The sequence below is a fragment of the Triturus cristatus genome, chromosome 5_1, assembly GCF_964204655.1.
Source record: "Triturus cristatus chromosome 5_1, aTriCri1.1, whole genome shotgun sequence".
Lineage (NCBI taxonomy): Eukaryota > Metazoa > Chordata > Amphibia > Caudata > Salamandridae > Triturus > Triturus cristatus.
The window spans coordinates 966,346,174-966,361,448 of NC_140587.1; positions in this window are offsets into that span (position 1 = coordinate 966,346,174).

A 15,275-nucleotide genomic window follows, 5' to 3' on the forward strand; every position below is an offset into this window, starting at 1 on the left:
CCTCCTTGTCCCCTACGGACCCTCAGGAGATATCGATCTTCATCAATCCATCGATCTGTTCATATAGCATCATTTGTTCTTCTTTCTTCTTCCGGGATCTTGAACGAAAACTTGGATGTGGGATACACGATGTGGCACACAGACCACAAATCGCTGGCCCACATTGTAGACATAAGCAGCAACTGAATAGTATGAGAAAGCCAATACCTAGGAAGGATAGGATTCTCCATCCCCAGGCTGACAACACGCCCCAGAACCAACCGGACCAAGTCCAGGTGCCTGGACTCTGGTGTATCTGGCTTATAATCTTATGAAGGCGGGTTATGGCTTTATATACTGACGGCGAATTTTCTGGTATGAAAATGCAGCAACTTGATCCGATGACCCTACAAGCTCCGCCCCTATCGGCCAGGATGACGTCAAGGACAAGACGATTTTGAAGCACAACAATCCGCATAGCAGACTGCTCTTCTGTTAAATTGCCTAAGGCGGAAATAGTCTCGTTCACTACTGCTTCAAGGGTTCTGGTTAATCTACGTATCAGCTTACTATTAGTGACTGTACCTATATAGGGAAAGAACCCTTTATTGAAATCTGTGTATTTTTCCCATGCTGTTTCAGTGTAATCGACAATTGGGAGATCTCTCTGTTGTCTATTGTGTACTAAATGGGTATTTCTGTGATAATCAAGAGGGGCTAGGAAAACAGGTGGCAGGAGGAACGCTATGTAATAGGTACCATCCCAATCTAAAGGTAGACATATATATGCGGTCTGGCCACATATGAAGTAGGAATGATGGGAAGCTCTAAATGTAGACGTGCCTTGATCACTGAATTTTATTACAGTGTTGCATTTACTATGGCCCATGTGTATGGAACCATTCTTTCTTACACATAATTCCCCTTTTACTGGGAATACTGACATGGCAGGCAAGATTGGTGTAGCTTCAGATTCAACGTTCAGGATCATGAGGTTAAGTGTAAAATTACCTAATCCATATACTTCATTTTCTAGATCAGTTCCTGTTCTTTTGGGGAGTCCCTCCTTGTTAGGGTAGCAGACTTTAAGCAAAACTAGGTTCAGGTTTCCCCACACCCAGTTGTCTTGGTAAACTGCGGAATTTGAATCTAGGGAATTAATCAAACTAAACCATGCTCCACAGGAGCCATTATGTGTGGACGGATAGGGAAAGAGGGGCAAAACTCCCTTATAGTTCTGATAGGGAGGGAGTCGGCCACATATCCAACAATTTGTGGCAATGCTAGTCTGATGGGAATGATGTAACATACTAATGAATGTGTTGTTGCGCAGCGCAAATCTATAGGACAACTCATGCGGAGGTAATTCGCTAAAAGAATGTTCTGCAGTTACATTGTAAACACGCTTAAGAATAGGGTAATACATATGCAATAGTATGCTGAAAATAATGATCAGAAGACTTAGAAAAAACAAAATTAATAGTGTTACTGTGCAGTGACTACGAAGTGATTTACAATACGCATGCTTTTTAAGCTGCATTTGCTGATTTCTTTCTCTATTCCGGTCTAGAGGATACATGTCAGAGACAAATTCAACCAATTCACCTTGGAGAGGACTTAAACAATCAAATTGTCTGACTTGCTAGACCTCAATTTTAGTTTGTAAAGTTCTGGTTTTGACTTCTCAACCAAGGGGAGCTTTGAGTCTGTCTGTGAGGGAATACAAGGTTGAGTATTCACACTGGATGGTAGTCCATAAAATTTCTTGATATGACTCGAGTGCAACCACCCTTTGCGACCCTCAATCTTCACGGCTGTCCTTGTAGTGAGTAGAACTAGCTTCGGCGACTTCCACCTAGGCTCCAGTTGGGTCTTCCAGTCGAAATTCCTGACCAAAACCAGGTCACCAGGAACCACGTCATGGGGCTTCACCTCAGTATTATCGGGAAAAGCTGCGGTTACCTGTGAACGACAAGATTGTAGTGCAGACATCAAGGAAGCCAGGTAATCTGTCAGCATATTACAGTCAACATCAGTGATTTTGCGAGGTATAGGCGTCCCCCACATATTTGGTGGTCTACCGAAGATCACCTCGTACGGGGATAGCCCAGTTCGAGAATGTGCTACCATTCTCATGTAAAAGAGCGCAACTGGTAAGGCTACTATCCAATCGACACCTTTTTCCCTACATATTTTGGACAATCTAATTTTCAGGGTTTGATTATGACGTTCCACGAGACCTGCTGCCTCGGGATGTCGGACACAGTGGAATTTCCATTGGTAGCCTAACAAAAGGGAAACGTGTTTCATTAGTTCGGATGAGAACGGCTGGCCGTTATCTGAGTAGACAACACGTGGTAAACCGTACCGTGGGAAGAATTCTCGAACTAACTGTTTGGCAGTAGTCGGGGCAGTGTAATCTGAAACCGGGTATGCTTCTGTCCAACGGGAAAGAGCACAGACAACTACGAGAACATATTTGAATCCTCGACATCGTTCCATCTGGATATAATCCATCTGGAGGACTTCAAAAGCATGATCGGGAGGTTGAAATCCACCCTGCTCTACGGGGATGCTTTTACCTGGATTAAACTGACAACATATCATACAGGTACGAACTTTTTGTTTAGCTGCTGCTCGCAAGTGTTTGTTGAACCAAATGTGTTGAATGCTGTCTAGCATAGCTTTTTCTCCTAGGTGCGCTGGACTATGTATTGTGTTAATGATGACTTGAACCATAGAGTCGGGAAGAAACCATATAGATTTTTCCTTCGTCATCCATCCTTGATCCGTTTGGATCCCTCCTAATTCAGTCCATTTCTTTATTTCTTCTGGTGTAGCATGTGTCTGTATGTCAATTACATCAAGGGCGGGATCCTTAACTGTCATGCAATGTGTTAGTGTCTGAACTATTGTCTTTGTCATGTCAGTTGTGAGAGTCTGATTCTGAGCAGTCTGTTTAGCTGTTCTGTCAGCTAGGTCATTACCCTGAGAAATGGTATCGGTAACTTTTGTATGGGCTTTGCATTTCATAATCGATATTGCAGTAGGTAGATGAATCGCGTCTAATAGGGTTTGAATGAGGGGTCCGTGCTGGATGTGGGCACCGTGAGAAGTTAAATAACCTCTCTCTCGCCACAGTACGCCGAAGTCATGGACGACTCCGAATGCATAACGTGAATCTGTGTATATGTTGACTTTCTTATTTTTGGCTTGAATACAGGCTTGTGTCAGAGCGATGAGCTCTGCTGCTTGAGCTGACAAAGTGTTAATACGATTTGTTTCAATGACTTCAGTGTCTGTTGTGACTGCGTAAGCGGCCACTAATTCTCCTGTACTTGTTCTCATACATGACCCATCTACATACAATGTCAAGTCTGGATCTGACAAAGGGATATCTGTCAAGTCTTGTCTGGGTTTCGTCGTGATAGTAATGACTTCGACACAATCATGTGCCAATGGATCTGTTCCGCCCACTGGTAACAGTGTGGCAGGATTTAACGTATTACAACGTCTGATTTCTATGTGTGGCTGAAATAATGTCAATTCGTAACCGGTGAGTCTCGCTATAGTCAAGTGTTGTGTTTGTGTGCGGTTCATAAGAACCTCTACTGCATGTGGTACTTGTACTGTCAGTTGGTGTCCTAACACTATGGCATCGCTTTGTCTGATTGCTAAAGCTGTTGCTGCCACCGATTTCAGGCACGCAGGAAGAGCCTGAGCTACTGGATCTAATGTACTAGAGAAATAAGCACATGGTTTGTGTGATCCTGCTTGTTCCTGAGTGAGTACTGACAAGGCAGTACCTTCGCGTTCTGTAACAAAGAGTGTAAACTGTTTACTGTAACATGGTGTTGCTAAGACAGGTGCTTGGCATAAAGCTTTCTTTAAGCTTTCAAAGGCGTGTGTATGTTCTTGAGTCCAAGGGAGGACAGTCGATGTGGCTGCTTCCTGTGTTGTCAACTGGATGAGTGGTTTTGCTAGAAATGCATATTGAGGGATCCACTGCCTACAGTATGAAGTGAGGCCTATAAAAGCCCGCACCTCCTTTTGTGTCTTGGGTGGTGGCATGTTAGCGATTAACTGGATGCGGTCGGGTGTAAGCTGCCTTCCCTCCTTGGACAGCGAGTGCCCAAGGTAAACAACTCGCTGGACACAGAATTGCAGCTTAGAAGGGGACACCTTGTGCCCCTTGTCGGCCAGAAGTTTTAAAACCGTCAATGACGCTGTTTCACATTCAGGTTCGCTTCGGGCGGTGATCAGCAGATCATCGACATATTGAAGCAAGGTGGTGTTAACTGGCATGTGGATACTGTCAAGTTCTCGTTTTAGTGCTTGGCTATAGATGCTGGGGCTTTCTGTAAATCCTTGAGGTGCGCGTGTGAATTTAAAACTTCGTCCATTTAAACTGAATCCGAACAGATATTGACTTTCCGGATCTATTGGGACGCTAAAGAAAGCATTCTTGAGATCAATTACAGTGAAGAACGTTGCGTCTGAGTCAATAGCTGTTAGTAATGAAGAGATATCTGGGACCACAGGGTATTGTGGTACAATACATTTATTTAATTCGCGCAGATCAATAACTAATCGATATACTGGTGGTGCTTTTGGATCCGTTCTTTTAAGAATCGGAATTATCGGGGAATTACATACATTGGAGTCGGTTTCGACAACCACTCCTTGTGCAATGAGCTCGTCAATGATTTGCAGCAAAGCCACAACAGCATCGGGTGGTAACTTGTATTGTCGCATTCGTGGTAGTATTACTCCTGTTTTTAGTGTGACACGATATGGTGTAATATTCATGCAACCAACATCAGTGGGGCCTTGTGCCCATAAATGTGTAGGTAAATTCTGCAGTCGGTGATCCATATCTCTGGACACATAGTGACCTTTGAAGTCACGTAGAAATAGTCGTACTCCTTCCGGAGAACAACATATTATAGCTCCTAGAGCTTTCAATGTTTTTATACCTAACAAGTTTTCTGGACAGGATTTAGTAAGCAATAAATCTGTAGTACGTGTCAATGGACCGATCGTAAGTGGAAGAGGTTGTGTTACATCATTAATTATGGGTTTTCCTGAGAATCCAAGGGAAATATTCTGTGAGCCTGAGAGGGGTGCCCCTGGAACTTCACTGCGTCTTATAGTTGTTCTGCTTGCCCCTGTATCAAGTAAAAACTTTCTGTCTTCCCCTAATAGTTCACTATGTACATAAGGTCCCTCTTGGTCTACAGGAACCTCTATAAGGGGTAAGCCAACTTCCCTCTCTAGGCTATTTCATGTATATCGCTGATAATCGGGGTAATCTGCTTGTGCATACTGATACATCTGTTGTGTTGTTGCTTGTGTTGCAGCAATAGACTGCGTTTGTGGTGGTGCTACGGTCTGTTGTGGAGCTCCCTGTTGCGGAGCTAGTTGTTGCGGAGCTAACCTAGGTTGTGCATGCTGAGGGATTTGTTGTTGATTCTGATCCTGTCTAGGTGGACGTGGTCTCTCCTGGGTTCTACCTGTAGCAATATTATGTTTCAGGACTGGACAATCGTGTATATAATGACCTGGTTGTTTACAATAGTTGCATGTCCCTTTCGTAGGACCTGCGGAATCACCCTTATGATGAGCATCGGCTGGAACTGACTGAGCAACAAGCATTTTCATTTTCGTATCTTTCATACGTCTTTGTTCGTGTTCTTGTTCTTCTCTAATTCTATTGTGGTGATATTGTAACATCTGTAACATCTGTGATGGGGTATTACCTTGCCAGGTACTTTCGAATTTCAATACTCTATTCTTGACTTGTAGCAGAGAATTTTCAACTAATTTTGTCACAAACAGATGTGGATATGACTCACTACCGGCTTTTATGCCACTATTTATACCAAAACATTTTTCAAATCGGGAATAGAAATCACTAGTGTCTTCATCTGGCTTTTGTTTACAGGCTGAGATTGCACCCCAGTCTTCCTTTTTTGTAGTTAATAAACGTGGCAGTACCTGTACTAGTAGCCCTGCTAATGCGGTAGTCTTTTCCCCAAGCCCTGCTCCTGCAGCTCGGGCCCTTTCTTCGTTTTCTAATGCTGTCCAATCTATCTTTTGGTCTCCCACCTCCCATTCCTTTTCTTTGAGTTTCTCATAAACACCGGCGGGTAATAGGACTTTTAATATTTTCATAATGTCGGGGTAGGTATACTCTCCCATGAGTAACATGTCCTTTATTTCACGGTGGAAACCTGCTGGATCCTTGTCATGGCTGGGTACTACTTTCTTCATTTCTAATAATTCTAGTTTAGTTATAGGCGTGTACACAAACACGCGTGTAAAGTTATTACCGTCACCTCTGATTGGGTGTACTTCGCGTAACGGGTTCTGTCTATCTATGTGATACATTTTTCTTCCTATGATGGGAACTGGAACGTGTTCTGGGCATACGAAAGTTAAATATTGGTTTCGGAATTCTAGAATCTCTTTAATCAAATCAGTACCTGACCCTCTCCATATATTCGTGAGTAGTTCTGTCAATTTGTCAGGTAAGGGTCCTGGATCGGAGTGTTGGCTTTTATATAATATAAGGAGGTGTTGAATCATGTATATACTAGCTAAACGCTGTTCGTATGGGTCAAGATTCAGAAACGTGTGTGCAAGTACATCATCATTGTAGTCGCTGGGACTGTCAGCCCATTGTACTGTGGTAAATAAAATAAATATTACCGGACTGAATTTCGTGCGGAATCTTAAATTAAAGTAAAATAGCTCAAAATAACGAGAGGCAGAATCCGTGGTATAAGAGGTTTTCTAATGGGCTTTATTCCATTCAAAATGGCCGACTCGAGTGGCGGCCTTCAGGTTCCGTCACCACGAGGGTTCAGGAAGTGAAGTACAATAATCTATTAACAGACATGTATTTTTATAATAAGTACATTACAATGAAACGAATGTAGAAGGCGTAACATTTGATAAGAAAAATGACGTGACAGTGACATAATCGAAACTAGGCGTAATAAGGAATAAAAGAAACATGATTGGTTAGGATTATCAGACATAGGTGGATCTATAAGATAATACTTGGCATAGATGCGCGCGCAGCAGCATGACGTGTAATTGACGTGTAACTAGGGGGTGAAGGGGACTTGACATTTAGCTCTACATGTGGAGACGAGAAGTCTGGGGTCAAGTCATCCTAATCCCAAATCATATCTAACATCCTATGTTTAAAGAACTATGTTATCCACAAGGAAGAGATTCTCGGACAGAATCTATTCTATACTGACTGTGTGCGTGTACAAGCGTCTAAGTGTCTATATGAGATGCGAGGGGCAGAAAACTTTCCATGGCAACAGGGCTATGAATCACTTGCAGGAGGACGGAAAGGCTGAGTCCTTTGCTTGTGAGCTAAAGGAAATGTTTACCTAAATCACTGGACAGGAATGCATCGGCTGAAGAGCAAAATAGATAATTCGAAGGTGAAATACAACTTCTTGGCAGACAGGCGAAAACTGGCCGAGGCAGGCACCGTTAGCTGCACAGGGAGTAGGACAAAGTTCATGGATACAGATGCGAGCTCAAGCTGAAGCTGTCAGAGACAGAGAGCAGGGAAAGGCTTTGAGGACAGAATCGGGCCTACTCGCCTGAACTGTAAAAATGGAGTAACTTAGCCATATAAAGTCGGTGGCCTTTCATACTTAGGAATCGAATATCCAGCCCATTGATGGCGGATCTGACAGAGAACATGTTGACGGTAGACACACATATGTTTGCGTCTTAGAAACTGGAACTGGAGGGAACATACATGTACTTGTAACATGCATATAGAACCGTTGGGGTCCAAGATAGGGGACATAACTGATCAGGAAAATCCACATTTCCACATTCCCTCCTTGTCCCCTTCTTGCCCTTCAAGAGATATCAATCTTCATCATTCCATCGATTTGCTCATGGAGCATCATTTCTTCTTCTTTCTTCTTCCGGGATCTTGAGCCAAAACCTTGATGTGGAATACACGATGTGGCACACAGACCACAAATCGCTGGTCCACATTGCAGGCATAGACAACAACTGAAGAGCATAAGAAGGCCAATACCTAGGAAGGATAGAACTCTCCATCCCCAGGCTGATATCACACTCCAAAACCACCCGGACCACGTCCAAGTGCCTGAATTCTCGTGTATCTGGCTTACAATCTTATGAAGGCGTGTTATAGCTTTATATACAGATGGCGAATTTTCTGGTATGAATATGCAGCAGCTGGATCCGATGACCCTGCAAGCTCCGCCCCTATCGGCCAGGATGACGTCAAGGACAAGACGATTCTGGAGAACAACAATTCTCATCACTGATTGTTCCTCTGTCAGATTGCCTAGGGCGGCTATAGTCTCGTTTACTACAGCTTCAAGAGTCTTGGTGAGTCTGCGTATCAGCTTACTATTTGATATAGTACCTATATAGGGAAAGATACCTTTATTGAAATCTACATACTTGTCCCATGCTGTCTCAGTATAATCGACAACTGGGAGATCTCTTTGCTCTCTATTGTGTACTAAATGAACATTTCGATAATAATCAGGGGGAGCTAGGAAAACAGGTGGCAGAAGGAATGCTATATAACAGGTACCATCCCAATCTAGAGGCAGACGCATATATGCCGTCTGACCACATATAAAGTAAGAATGGCGAGAAGCTCTAAATGAAGATTTGCCTTGATCACTATATTCTACTGTAGTAACGCATTGGCTATGGCCCATATGTATGGAACCAACTTTTCTCACACATAATTCACCCTTAACTGGAAATACTGACATAGTGGGCAAAATTAGTTCAACTTCGGATTTGACATTCAAAATCATAAGATTAGGTGTAAAATTACCCAATTTATACACTTCATTTTCTAAATCAGTTCCTGTTCTACTGGGGTGACCCTCCTTATTAGGGTGACAGACTTTGAATAAAACTAGATTCAGATTTCCCCATATCCAATGTTGTTGATAAACTGCTGTGTCTGGGTCTATGGAATTTAATAAACTAAACCATGCTCCACAGGAGCCATTGCGTGTAAATGGATGTGGAAAGAAAGGCAGAACTCCTTTGTTATTCTGATAGGGAGGAAGTCGGCCACACACCCAACAATTGGTCGCATTACTAGTCTGATGGGAATGATGTAACATACTAATGAATGTGTTATTGCGCAGCGCAAGTCTATAGGACAACTCATGTGGCGGTAGGTCACTAAAAGAATGTTCATCAGTTATATTGAAAACACGTTTAGAAACAGGATGATATATGTGCAAAATCATACTCGTAATAATTACTAAAATACTCAATAAAAACAAAATTAATAATGTCACAATACAGTGGTTACGCAGTAATTTACAATAAGCATGTCGTTTCATTATGATTCTGGACTCTACATGATTCAGACCTAAAGGGTACATGTCGGGACAGATTCAACCGCTTCACCTTGGAGAGGACTTAAACAATCAAATCGTCCGACAGTTTAGATCTGGACCTGAGTTTCTGTTTATAGCACTGAGAGTCATTCAGTTCAACAAAAGGAAGTTTTGAATCAGTCTGTGAGGGAGTGCAGGGCACAGTGTCTATATCTGAAGGTAGTCCATGAAATTTTTTTACGTGACTGGAATGAATCCACCCTTTTCGTCCCTCGATCTTCACGGCTGTTCTTGTGGTCAACAGGACCAACTTGGGTGCTTTCCACCTGGGCTCCAATTGACTCTTCCTGTCGAAATTTCTCACAAAGACGAGATTACCCGGAACAACGTCATGGGGTTTCGCCTCAGTGTTGTCGGGAAAGGCTGCAGCTACCTGTGAACGAGAAGATTGTAGTGCAGACATCAAGGAAGCCAGGTAATCTGTCAGCATATTACAGTCAACATCAGTTATTTTACGTGGTATAGGCGTCCCCCACATATTCGGTGGTCTACCAAAGATCACCTCATACGGGGATAGCCCTGTTCTAGAGTGTGCTACCATTCTCATGTAAAAGAGTGCAACTGGTAATGCTACTATCCAGTCGACACCTTTCTCTCTACATATTTTGGACAGTCTGATTTTCAGTGTCTGGTTATGTCTTTCTACGAGACCTGCTGCCTCGGGGTGTCGGACACAGTGGAATTTCCACTGATATCCCAACAAGAGTGAGACATGTTTCATTAATTCGGATGAGAAAGGCTGACCGTTATCTGAATATACAACACGTGGTAAACCGTACCGTGGGAAGAATTCTCGAACTAGCTGCTTGGCAGTAGTCGGGGCAGTGTAATCTGATACGGGATACGCCTCTGTCCAACGGGAGAGAGCGCAGACAACTACGAGGACATATTTGAATCCTCGACAACGTTCCATCTGAATATAATCCATCTGGAGGACTTCAAAAGGATGGTCAGGAGGCTGAAATCCACCCTGCTCTACGGGAACACTCTTTCCTGGATTAAACTGACAACATATCATACAGGTACGAACTTTTTGTTTAGCTGCTGCTCGTAAATGTTTGTTGAACCAAATGTGCTGAATGCTGTCTAGCATAGCCTTCTCTCCTAAATGTGCTGGACTGTGAACTGTAGCTATAATGGCTTGAACCATGGAATCGGGGAGAAACCATACAGATTTCTCCTTCGTCATCCATCCTTGATCTGTCTGGATCCCTCCTAGTTCAGTCCACTTCTTTATTTCTTCTGCTGTGGCATGTGTCTGTATGTCAATTACGTCAAGTGCGGGATCCTTAATTGTCATACACTGTGTTGGTGTCTGAACTATTGGCTTTGTCATGTCTAATGTGCGATTCTGAGCAGTCTGTTTAGCTGTTCTGTCAGCTAAGTCATTGCCTTGAGAAATGGTATCAGTAACCTTCGTGTGTGCTTTACATTTCATAATTGATATAGCAGTGGGTAGATGTATTGCGTCTAACAAGGCATGAATGAGGGGTCCGTGCTGAATGTGGGCACCATGGGACGTTAAATAACCTCTCTCTCGCCACAGCACGCCGAAGTCGTGTACAACTCCGAAAGCATAACGTGAGTCAGTGTATACATTAACTTTCTTATTTGTGGCTTGAATACAGGCTTGTGTTAGAGCAATAAGTTCTGCTGCTTGGGCTGACAAAGTATCTATACAATTTGTCTCAATAACTTCAGTGTCTGTTGTGACTGCATACGCGGCCACTAAATCTCCTGTATTTGTTCTCATGCACGATCCGTCTACATACAACGTCAGGTCTGGATCTAACAATGGAACGTCTGTCAAGTCTTGTCTAGGTTTCGTCTTTATTTCAATGATTTCAACACAATCATGAGCTAGTGGGTCGGTTCCAATTACAGGTAATAGTGTAGCAGGATTCAATGTATTACACCGTCGGATCTCTATGTGTGGTTGAAACAATGTCAGTTCATAACCAGTAAGTCTTGCTATGGTCAAGTGTTGTGTTTGTGTTCGGTTCACAAGAACCTCTACTGCATGTGGTACTTGTACTGTCAATGGGTGTCCTAAAACTATGGCATCGCTTTGTCTGATTGCTAAAGCTGTCGCTGCCACTGATTTCAGGCATGCAGGCAAAGCCTGAGCTACGGGATCTAATGTACTGGAAAAATAAGCACATGGCTTGCGTGATCCTGCTTGATCCTGAGTGAGTACTGACAAGGCAGTACCTTCGCGTTCTGTAACAAAGAGTGTAAAATGTTTGCTATAACATGGTGTTGCTAAAACAGGTGCTTGACATAAAGCTTCCTTTAGGCTTTCAAAAGCTTGTGTATGTTCCTGAGTCCAAGGGAGAACAGTCGATGTGGCTGCCTCCTGTGTGGTTAACTGAATGAGTGGTTTTGCTAGAAATGCGTACTGAGGGATCCACTGCCTACAATATGAAGTGAGGCCTATGAAAGCCCGCACCTCCTTCTGTGTCTGGGGTATTGACATGTTAGCAATTAACTGGATACGATCTGGTGTAAGCTGCCTTCCCTCCTTGGACAGCGAGTGACCAAGATAAATAACTCGCTGAACACAGAATTGTAGCTTAGAAGGGGACACCTTGTGCCCCTTGTCGGCTAGGAAATGTAAAACTGTCAGAGAAGCTTTTTCACATTCTGGCTCGCTTCTCGCGGTGATCAGCAGATCATCGACATATTGAAGCAGTGCAGTATTGACTGGCATGTGGATACTGTCAAGTTCTCGTTTCAGTGCTTGGCTGTAGATGCTGGGGCTTTCTGTAAATCCTTGGGGAGCGCGTGAGAATTTAAAGCTGCGCCCATTTAAACTGAATCCGAACAAGTATTGGCTTTCCGGATCTATTGGGACGCTGAAAAAGGCATTCTTGAGATCAATTACAGTAAAGAATGTTGCTTCGGAATCAATTGCTGTCAATAATGATGATATATCAGGGACCACAGGGAATTGTGGTACAATACACTTGTTTAGTTCACGCAAATCAATAACCAATCGGTACACTGGTGGAGCAGTAGGATCAGTTCGTTTAAGAATCGGAATTATCGGTGAATTACATACATTGGAGTCTGTTTCTACAACTACTCCCTGGGCAATTAGTTCATCAATGATTTTCAACAAAGCCACTACAGCATCATGCGGTAACTTGTATTGTCGCATTCGTGGTAGTACCACTCCTGCTTTCAATGTAACTCGATAGGGTGTAATGTTCATGCAGCCAACATCCGTAGGGCCTTGTGCCCATAGATGTACTGGTAAAGTCTGTAGTCGGGGATCCATGTCTCTAGACACATAGTGACCTTTAAAATCACGCAAAAACAACCTTACTCCTTCCGGAGAACAACATATTATGGCTCCTAGTGCTTTCAGAGTTTTAATTCCTAGCAAATTTTCTGGGCATGATTTAGTAAGCAACAAATCTGTAGTTCGTGTCAAAGGTCCTATCGTAAGTGGTAGAGGCTGTGATACTTCATTAACAATAGGTTTTCCTGAAAAACCAAGGGAAACATTTTTAGAGCCTGAGAGGGGTGCCCCTGGAACTTCACTACGTTTTATTGTTGTTCGACTTGCCCCTGTATCGAGTAAGAATTTTCTATCTTGACCTAATAATTCACTATGTACATAAGGTCCTTCTTGATCTACCGGAATCTCGATAAGCGGTAAGTCAACTTCCCTCTCTAGGCTGGTTCATGCGTAACGCTGATACTCAGGGTATTCATACTGTGCAGTCTGATACATTTGTTGTGTTGTGGTTTGTGTGGCAGTAGTAGGCAACGGTGGTGCAGCTGGCACAAACTGTATGGGTTGCTGTGAGGCTGGCATAGACTGTTGCTGAACTGGCACGGACTGTCCATGCAGCATAGCTCCTTTTTCATTCTGATCTTGTCTAACTAATCGTGGTCTCTCTTTTGCAATACCTGTAGCTATATTACGTTTCAGGACTTGACAATCATGTACATAATGGCCTAGTTGTTTACAGTAATTGCAGGTTCCTTTTACAGGAACTGCAGAATCACCAGAATGTGTCACACCCTTTTTGTGACCATCTGCTGGTACTGTCTGAGAAACTAGCATTTTCATTTTTGTATCCTTCATGCGTCTATGCTCGTGTTCTTGTTCATCCCTAATTCTATTGTGATGATACTGTAACATTTGTAGCATTTGCGACGGAGTGTTACTTTGCCAGGTACTCTCGAATTTCAATATTCTATTCTTCACTGGAGGCAATGCATTTTCCACTAATTTTGTCACAAATAAATGTGGATATGAGTCACTACTTGCTTTTATACCACTATTTATACCAAAACATTTTTCAAATCGAGCATAATAATCGCTTGTGTCTTCATCTTGCTTTTGTTTGCAGGCTGTGATTGCACCCCAATCTTCCTTTTTTGTAGTTAATAAACGTGGCAGTACCTGTACTAGTAAACCTGGTAATAGTTTAACTTTATCCCCGAGCCCTGAACCTGCGGCTCGGCCCCTTTCTTCCTCTGCTAATGCTGTCCAGTCTATCTTTTGGTCTCCCACTTCCCACTCTTTTTCTTTCAGTTTTTCATATATGCCAGCAGGCAAAAGCACTTTTAAAATCGTCATAATATCAGGAAAGGTGTACTCTCCCATCAGTAACATGTCTTTAATTTCTCGGTGGAAACCCGCTGGGTCTTTGTCATGACTAGGTACTACTTTTTTCATTTCTAATAATTCCATTTTTGATATGGGTGTGTAAACAAATACACGGTGAAACTCATTGTCTTCGCCTTTTATTGGGTGCACTTCTCGTAGAGGATTTTGTCTATCCATGTAGTACGGTGCTCTTTCTCTGGGGGGCAGGGAGAGAGAATCTGGATTTACAAAAAGGACGTACTGCTTACGTGACACTAATATCTCTTTAATTAGCTTGTTACTAGAACCTCCCCATCTGTACGTAAGTAGTTCCGTTAATATATCAGGTAAAGGACCAGGATCAGCATGTTGGCTCTTATATAATATGAGGAGTTGCTGAATCATATAGATTCCAGCTAAACGTTGTTCATCTGTACTGAGGTTGAGAAACGTGTGTGCTACGGTCTCATCACCATATTTTTCAGGACTAACGATCCAGTGAACGGCTGATCTGGCTAATTCTTGCCCATCCATGGAATCGAGGAGGTGATAACCCCTTCGTTCTCGTAGTATTTTATCTGCGGCTTGAAACGAATGTTCAGGAGACTTCAGATTTATTACAGGCGTCGGATACGTTCTGCTATTATTTGGACATACAGAGTGTATTGGATCAGAAAAACATCTAGTATTTTCACAAGATCTTCCTCTGCCTACATAGGCTATGGTCTCTGACTGTCTTGCAGAGTCCCCTGATTCGGACACTTCATCTTGCTCAAACTCGTCTGTTCCCAATCTCTCTTCATGAATACGCTCTATTTCTTTACGTATTTTTCGGCACATGGCTATTATACAATTTTGCTTATCGTGTCTCCCTTCTGATATATTCTGACTCCATCTTGTAAGAATAAGCATTGCATTCCGGTCTACCCCCGGACGATCTTGATTTCTGATCACACAGTTTATGAGGAAACGTAACAGTTCCCCTTGTATCTCTACTTTCTGGAATTCCATAGCTCTGTTAATACATCCTGGATCTCGTCCTGTTTGAACAAAATGATATATGTTATCTAGATGCGTAGCCATCCCTGGTAACCTTGCTAAATACTCTGCGGCTCGTCTGATACGTAATGATGCCAGGACCATTTCGTCCTCTTTACCAACCACCGGGTCATATCTACAATTTACAAGAAGTTCCTTAAGCGTACGTTCATTTACGAACTTAGGTGTACGTGAATGTGCTGACTCTTGAA